The 9,266-nt window shown below is 33.0% G+C and overlaps 1 pseudogene; it reads right to left on the reverse strand.

Moving 5' to 3' along the window:
* Positions 1-7,926: 7,926 nt before the first annotated feature.
* On the reverse strand, positions 7,927-8,026 carry LOC122099440 (annotated as a pseudogene).
* Between the last annotated feature and the right edge of the window lie 1,240 nt (positions 8,027-9,266).

The raw sequence follows: 9,266 nt of genomic DNA on the forward strand, positions 1-9,266 counted from the left end.
GCATACAGATAGAACTATGTTAGCATACTTTTGTATCTACAGTAGATTTATGAAAAATCATCTTCTGTTGTAAAATAAAATGCAAGCAAAAGTTAATAATGAGGAGCAAAACAAAGGAAATTGTCACATGTTTTTTGTTGAATGGAATATGAATTGAGAGAATCAGTTTGGGAAAACCATCTTTAACAAAATGGATAATGACTATTAATTCCAATCCCTTTATTTGCCCATATTGTGCATCCTCACACATGAGTGTCAAAATCACACCACACTTTTTGCTTTTGTATTTAACTCAACTGTTATAATTTAGGGAATAGTTGAAGTAATCAAATAAATATTAAAATAATAGTAAGTGAGGTTATGAGTTAGAGCTGAAAATGATTTTAAATATGATAATAGCTAATTAAATTGCATTTTTCTTACTTTTACTCTATTGTCATGCTCCTCATTCCCATCTTAGGAAAGTACAGTAAATTATGTATACAATTATGAAAAAAAATGTATTGAAACAATATCGGCACAGTGTGGTTTTAGCTTATTGACACCTGCAGGGGTTAGTGTGTTTTTGAGGACTTGAAGTGATGGAGATGAAGGGAGGAATGTGCTTATTCTGGAAAATTGACTAGAAGATTGCTCCCAGAAAGATAGTGATGAATTCTTCCAAAAGGTTACCATAAAATCAATTTCACAACCATTTTCACTGATGCACTATACACCATAGCCAAGTTATGGAAACAGCCCGATGCCCTTTTGTGGAGGGATGGTTGGAGAAAGTGTGGCACATATACACAAGTGGATTTCTCCCATCCATTATGAAGATCATTACATTATTTGCAAAGAAATGGATAGATCTCATAATACGTTAAGTAAACTAAGTCAGAGCCAGACACACAAATAACCCATGTTCTGTCGCATATTTGGAAGCTAGAACTTAATGCAAGTTTACACAACAGTATTAACCAAAGCATGCTATTTTCAGAGGAGTATTTAAAAGGTGTAATTTCTTTTTTTTTTTAAATTTAATTTTATTTTATTTGTGAACATACTGTACAGAGGGGTTACAATTACATGGGCAGGATAATGCGTACATTTCTTACCAAGCATTGCAGCCTCCTCCTTTGTTTACCCTTCACCTCCCTTCCCAGCCTCCCCCCTACCCCCCAATCCCAATCCTTCTCCTTTCCCTCCTTCCCCCCCCCCACACCGACGTTGTAAAGCTCGTTTTGGACATGACAACTTGTACTTCTCATTGTTGCAACAGGTCCATAAAAGGTGCAATTTCTTATAAAATTGAAATTTATAAAATTGAAAGTAGGGTGAGGTTTGGAAGGGTGTGGGAAAGTTATGTAAAGAGCCACTGTATTTATAAACTGATTTGTTGAATGGAATTTCCTTTGTACAACTATTTAAGTTAATAAAAATATAATTAAAACAATGGAGACAACTGATCTTAAACTGCCTTCTCTTCAACCATGAGTCAATATAATAGTTTCCTCCTCAGAAATTTTCTTTGCATGTATTTTCCTTATGATGACAGAAAAGTGACCAATGCACTGAATATCAATACATCACATTGCACATCATAAAGATACAAAATATTAAAATCACAGTAAAAAAAAACGTTAGATTTCATCACATGATAAAATAACAGGTAGAATGTATCAAATGCTGATTGATTGTTTTTTCAAGTAATTTACCTATGCTATCTAATTTCAACATCACAATAATCCCATAAAGTGGAACTAATTCCATTTTTACGTCTCAGATGATGATATGGAAGTCTTCAGAGTTGGAATTACTAGTACAACATTGCACACATGGTAAATTTTAGCCTGATTCCCATCTCCCACTGTATCAAATAACTTCATTCTATTTTATGACTAAAATACCAGCACTTAGTAGACTAATTCTAGGAAAATTTCCCAGAATTATTGTGTACACTCTAATAATATTTCACTTTATCTTTGTTAGAAAATAGGTAACTGTAATATGAAAACTCCAAGTTCATAATCAATTTATACTTCCCTGATGAAAGGAACTGCTAAACTATAACGTTCTTGATTTCTAGCTCAAAATGGTAGAAATCATATTCTATCCCTTCACTCAACACTGCGCTGCCTGGGTACCCCATCTCTGTTTAACACAGTGTTATGGAAAGAATGACCTCCCCAATTCCTCATGGAAACAGACTGCAGGTCTTATGGACCAATCATTTCCACATCGTAGTTCACCTAAGTTGTTTACCATGAGAAGTATTTTGATTTGTATTTATACCCAACATTTTGAGAGAAATGTGCTACTTTAAAATGCTATTAAAATAAGACTTAAAGAAAAATCACCTTTGACCCCAGCTAAATATTTTACTTTTCATATACCAAAAATGCAGTGTGATCCATCATTAATATTAGGAAGGACAGGTTAAAAATCATAGACACCAAGACCTAAGCATGAATTAAAGACTCTCCAACTTGTAAATACAATTGGTTTAAAAAGACATCAATACTACTGCATTTTCTCAAAATTTCTTATGATTCAATTATAAACTATTAACACTTGAAAATAACTCATTTTCTTGGGAGTAGGACACAAAACACAAGATTAATCCTAATCTTTTTTAAAGAACTTCATTTATACTACAAATTCACCCCTATAACTACAAAGATTCTAAAAATAACAAGTACAGAGACACAAAGGAAACAATTTAACTGCATCATCTACATTAAAAGGACTGTGTTAATATAAAACAAAGTTATACTAATAATTAGCTTACCAAATTCACTTACATTCTTTAATCCTATTTCATTTACTTTCATAAAAACTGGATTTTCATTAAATGATGAATAAGAAAGCCTATATACCCACTTACATTTTCAGATCTTAACAATATTTATTTCAGAAATGCCTTTAGCTCTATAGTTAATGAACTGAAATAATAATAAAATATTCAAAGTCTTTTCAGAAATTTCAAGACTACCTCTGGGATGTTATTTATATTGGAAAAGATATTCAAAAAATCGTATTTGTTAAAGTTGCCATAGTTACTCCCATAAAAGAGCCTTTAGTGAAAATACGTTTACATGTACAAAACAACTTCAAATACATCCACTATCTGGAAATGACATATGCTTTTTGTTTGTTTGTTTGTTTTTGAAAGTAATATCTAAGAAGCACATCCACAATAAGGTTTTTCAGTCAATATGGTAGGATATGCAAACGTAATAAATATGGGGTTATCTCTTAGTCAGAATAGATATGATCTTACAAAGAAATATATTTTCAACAGAAATACAGAATTAATCCACCTTGTGTTTCATGGGAATAACCAGAGAGTAATACCTGTTTGGTCAGGTCGGTCAAACTCACTCCATGAGAATATTTTAAAAGTATATCCAATTTAAGAGGTCAAATACATATTTTGTACTGACAGTCATCTTACAGCAATAACTTACTACCTAATTATGTCTGTATCTTCTCACCTAACATGTAATAAGAGCTGAAAGCAGTCCCTTTTATCTAACTTGAGTAAATGCATTAATTATGATGATGTTATTATTTGACAAGTAAAATATACAAAAGGGTGATTCCACTGAAAAGACATGACAGAACACTGATAAATAAAAATATTGCAACACAGTTAGCTTTTTTCAGCCTCACCCTGTCCACATTGGCAAGCAACATTGCAAAAGCACACACACACATATACACATACACACATGCGCACATGTACATACATATACATGCACGCTAAATTCAGGGTTTATTGTACAAAAAAGTTCAAATAAAATATTCGTGATTAGTACAAATGATAATTTGCCTTATTAAAAAATGATACACAATTCAGTCACAAATGGTGTTTCATTTTACCTTCCTTCCCCATGTGACCACTTAATTTATTTTTAATTAATTAAATAAATAAGTAATGCATTCATTTCTTTGGTGGTAATAGGGGCTTCAGGGCCTGGCTCTGTCTCAGAATTTAGTTTTTTTTAATGTTCTCAAGCCTAACATTTGACTGCTTTTGCCACAGCTCCATTTCTAGCTTTTGCTGGCTACTTTCAAATCAGAATTTAATGGGAATTTTTTGGCTTGGTCTGGTTTCAAACCACAATCCTCAGATTTCATCTTTCTAATTACCTAGGATTAATGACATGAGCCACTAGTGTGGCTTCTATTTTTTCCTCTATATTCATCTAATGCACATACTTACATAGAAATTTAAAACTGAGTATGGAACCAAGATGTACAGTGATGATATTGTCCTGTCAGAAATTCAAGTTAGTAATTTAAATTTCTTAAGATCATACAGAAAAATACTATGATATAGTACAAGAGAATACACTATTGAACATATGAGCTTTAAGAGATTTCTAATAGGTCAATTATTTATTGTTACCCACTATTAGAAAAAAAGTATAATGCAGAAGTAAAATAGCAGTCCTTTACATGACTACTTAAATTCCTTGTTTTTTTAAAAAAAAAAAAAAACACTTGTTTTCATCTAAAAAAGTAGTCCTATCTATTCTCTTCATGTGATTTTTATGACTGAAGGTGCTTAATGAGAAATCAAAATGTATTAGTAATCCTTTGCTATCAATTAAATCTCACTTTTTCTTCCTGGAGAATATAATGATCAACACACTAGTTCAGAATCAGCAAGCAAAATTCAGAATCGTGCTTCCAGTGCAAGTAAATCACCAGTAAGTAATCCTCGATGCCATTTTCCACAAAGTTTTGTCATAGATATAATCGGCCTGCCTTCTCTAGCTGCTCTCCTAGCCTGGACCTATTTCTTTATTGTACAGAAAAAGTGTGATTTAACTGTTTTCAGTCAGATCTGCTCCTAGAATTATCAAGGATTTACATTCTTGTCTGTAATTTGGTCAAAGCTACGTCTCTTTATGTAGACTACTAAAATGTATTTACTAATTTCAAGTAAATACATAATTCTATTTCCATCTTTTTTAAAAAAATAAAATTCTATTTGCTCTATAAATTAATCAGAGGCATGGATTTTGTGGCTAGCTAGGTCATTGCACATTGCAGTCTCTCTCTTCCTCTCTTTCATAGTTCTCATAGATAATAAAACTGCTCCATAATTATCCTAATTTTGCTTTCATATTTTTGGTCGCATCATTTCACTTTCTGCTCTGTCATTTCCCAAATCTTTTATATAGAAAGCATTATTTCATATTTTCTCATTCCTAAAAGAAGCTGCACACGAAGACACTACTGCTTCTCATTTTCATTTGGTACCTTTGAATACGGAGGAACATCTTTCATCTGCTCTCCATCAATTCTCTACTTTCCAGTTAGAATAATTTAAAATAATGAAAATGGAAAACGAGAAAATAAATCATGGTGAAAAAAACAGATGTAGAAAATTCACCGGATTTTTCTGACCAGTTCAACCAACGTGAACTATTGGCGAAATACATGGACACCTCATTTCCACTGTCACTGAAAGTTTCTGTTTAGACAATTCTGATTGAGATGAAGAAAAAAATGAAAAAATGATGAATGGTATAAATTGCAAGAAAAAAATGGAGTAGGATCCAAGCAAATTGCTTCTTTGGGCTGCTGAAAATAATCGGCTTACTACAGTGCAGTGACTACTTTCCAAAAAGGCCACTCATGTGAATACTAGGGATGAGGATGAGTATATAACCCTTCATTGGGAAGCCTACAGTGGACACTTAGACATTGTCTGTGAGTTGGTGGCTCAAGCAGCAGATATTCATGCAATAACTGTAGATGGGTGGACACCGTTGCACAGTGATTATACATGGAATAATACCAATGTGGCCATTTTCTTCATCATGATGCATATACTAATGCCAAAACTACAGGCCTTTTGAACACCTAGCACCTTGCTGCTGGGAATAGAGATAGGAAAGATATGTTGGATCTCCTTCTGTTGCACCATTTTATCAAACCAGGTCTGAAGAACAACTTGGAAGAAACTGCATTTGATATTTCCAAAAGGATAAGTGTGTATCACTACCTCTTTGAAGTTGTGGAAGGCTGTACATATTGTTCTCTTAAGTTTAATGGTTCGGTTAAGTTTCTTTTTTTCCCTCTTTGTTTTTCTTTTTCTCTTTTTTTTTTTGGAGTTTTATTTTTTTTTATTAAGAAAATACCATACAGGAGAGTTACAATTACATGGACAAGGTAATGAGTATATTTCTTATGAAGCATTGTTGCCTCCTCCTTTGTTTTCCATTCCCATCCCTTCCCATCTCCCCCTCACACTCTCCTCCTGCCCTCCCACTACCACCCCCAAGCCAAAGTTGTAAAGTTCATTTTTCGACATGACGTCTTGTACATCTCATTGTTGCAATGGATCCACCTGTATCCCTATTTAAATGGTTTGTTTTTTTCCCTTCTCCACCACAAATCATACCAACATCAAATACAGTGAAAACAGGGGTTATACCGTGGGAGGGAAACACAAAACAACAAAGAAATCATCTTATAAATATAATAGAAACAATCGCAAGGAAAAAAAAAAGATTTGAATCTTTATCTTGGGGTTCATTTCACCTAACATCAACTTATCTGACCGTTTCTGCTTTTGTCAGACATATACTAGTTATTACAAATAAGGGAAACCATGGGACCTAGGTTTCCTTGGGCCTGGCTTAGTTCACTTAATATAATTGTTTCAAAGTCTTTCCATTTCCTAATAAATGGGGCCATGTCATTCTTTCTGGTGGAGGCATAGAATTCCATTGTGTGTATATACCACATTTCCTTGATCCATTCATCTACTGAGGGGCATCAAACATGACCATACAAAAGCTACCAGAACAAATATATTTATTGCAGCATTATTTACTATAGCTAAGGTATCAATTAAGTTCCTTAAACTTCAAAATGCCAGTCCATTCTTTTGTTTGTTTGTTTGTTTTCCATTGTGAAAATGCCATACAGAGGGGTTACAATTGCATGAGCAAGATAATGAATACATTTCTTATCAAGCATTGTTGTCTCTTCCTTTGTTTCCGCTTCCCATCCTTTCTCATCTCCCCCCTCTCCCTGTCCTCCCACCCCAACCAAATTTGTAAAGTTCATTTTTTGACATAACAATTTGTACATCTCATTGCAATGGGTGCACCTATATCCCTATTTAAAGGTTTGTTTTTTTTTTCCCTTCCCAGCCACAAATTATACCAACATCAAATACAGTGAAAGCAGGGGTTATGCCATGGGGGAGGGACATACAAAGCAACAAAGAAATCATCTTATAAAAATGTTCGAAACAATTGCATGAAAGTGCCAGTCCATTCTTTGTGTCCATAGAAAATATTTTCACAATCCAAATAACAGCAATATCTTCCTGTAAAAATTCTGTGGAATTCTTCCAAGTGAATTTTCTGATTTTGATGTTAACGTATATTCAAGAGTTTGTTTTTGTATACATGTATAATGATTTCTGCAGAGTTTGTGATTTTTTTAAATCAGAAATAATTTGAATTTATCTGTTGAAATGAGTAGTACAAAAACTAAAGATATTTCTTGTGCTTGTCTGAAAAAAGGATATTTTTAAATATTCTATATTCTGTGTTTGCATAATATCCATAATCTATTTCATTCTCTCCTAGATATAATTTGAATTCTACATTGTTTTGTAATACATAGGTTCATTAATAAATGTGTCCTGTAAGATTGCATTCCATATATAAAGTTAAAGATTCCTTTTTTTTTCTAGGTCCTTATACTAGTATATTTCTTTGGGATAAAATGACAATTTAACTAATTTCAAAAGTTTTGTAAAGGTTATGCTATGTAAAGGCATTTCTGAGGTGAAGATTTAATACACTGATATGAAACTAACCTTTAATTTTCGGACTTACATGTATTGTTACTCTTGTAATTATGTAATCAACTTTTTAACAACTGCTTTTCATTTTTTGCATCTGAAGAATGAAAAATATGGAATACTATACAAATTTTCATTTCATCCTTGTGCAAGTGCCATGTTAATCTCTGTATTGTTTTAATTTGTGTAGACGTGCTGCTGAAGCATGTAGTATCCTCTAAATTTAAGTAGTTAATGATGCAATCTTCATATAGGCTTATATCTTTGGGTGCCTATTTGTAACAAGGAAACCTTATTGTTCCTAACAATACTATTGATCGTTTTTTCCTAAAATTGTGTATATAGTGGAAAAATTATATTGTTTCGTCGATTGCTCACATTTGCAATTTTTTTGTCACTGACTATTTTGAGTCTTTTTCATTTTAGATTTGATCATACTTTGAAGCATTTATAGCTAGGTCCAAAGTGATGGCTTCTTCAAGTACTTATTTGTCCAACTGAGTTAGCTTTGTGTAGCTAATGTATCCAAAGTAAACCTTGCTTAAGAGCTACTTCTAAACTTCTCCAGCTTAAAATTTCCCAAATGAGGTCTTACTGGCACAAATGTCTACCTGACCCTTTACCCTTCTTCCATGTAGGAACAGACCAACCAGAATATCTTACCCTGAAATCATACTTTGTCTTACTGGAAGAAAACTAATCTTAGTTACAAGGGATCATAGAGAGATGAACAGTTCAGACAGAACTGTTCAGACCAGAAGGTATTTTATCAAAATATAATTGTTTATGATACCTACCAATTCAAAAGTAGCTAAAGCCAAGAAGGTGAAAAATTGTTCATATGCATGATTACCTAATGTCATGGTCTGTCTACCTTCCAACCAGGAAGGAACTTACACTACTGTCTTTCTATCAACAAATATTTCCATAGCTCCAGGAGAAGTCCATGTGTTTCTCCTAGATATTAGGCCTTAAATTAGTAATGCTTTAATCACAGTGTTTCCTCTTGTCTCCAGACTGTAAATCCACAAATGGTAAAACTTTAGGTCTAGCTCTACGAAATACTGTGGTAGAGATAATGCAATATTACTTTAAAGCAAAGTTGTCTTTAATACCCTAACCACCACAGAACAATGTAAAACATGTGCTGTTTTTTTATTATATTATACATAGATATATATTTTATTTTATATTTGCTGATTTTATATTTCACACAGTGAAACTTACTAGAATTAATTGATAATTTGATAAATAAATTGATAATTATTTATTCCAATGAATAGAATTGGAATATAAATAATTAGGTTTAGGGCTGGGAAGGTGGCTCAGTAGTAGAGCGCTTGCCTTGCATAACTGAGGCCCTGGATTCGATTCCTCATCACCACATAAGCAAAAAGAAAAAAGCCAGAAGTGGCGCTGTGGCTCAAGTGGTTTGACTGCTAGCCTT

The sequence above is a fragment of the Dipodomys spectabilis genome, unplaced genomic scaffold (assembly GCF_019054845.1).
Source record: "Dipodomys spectabilis isolate Male_0828 unplaced genomic scaffold, ASM1905484v1 ptg000514l, whole genome shotgun sequence".
NCBI lineage: Eukaryota > Metazoa > Chordata > Mammalia > Rodentia > Heteromyidae > Dipodomys > Dipodomys spectabilis.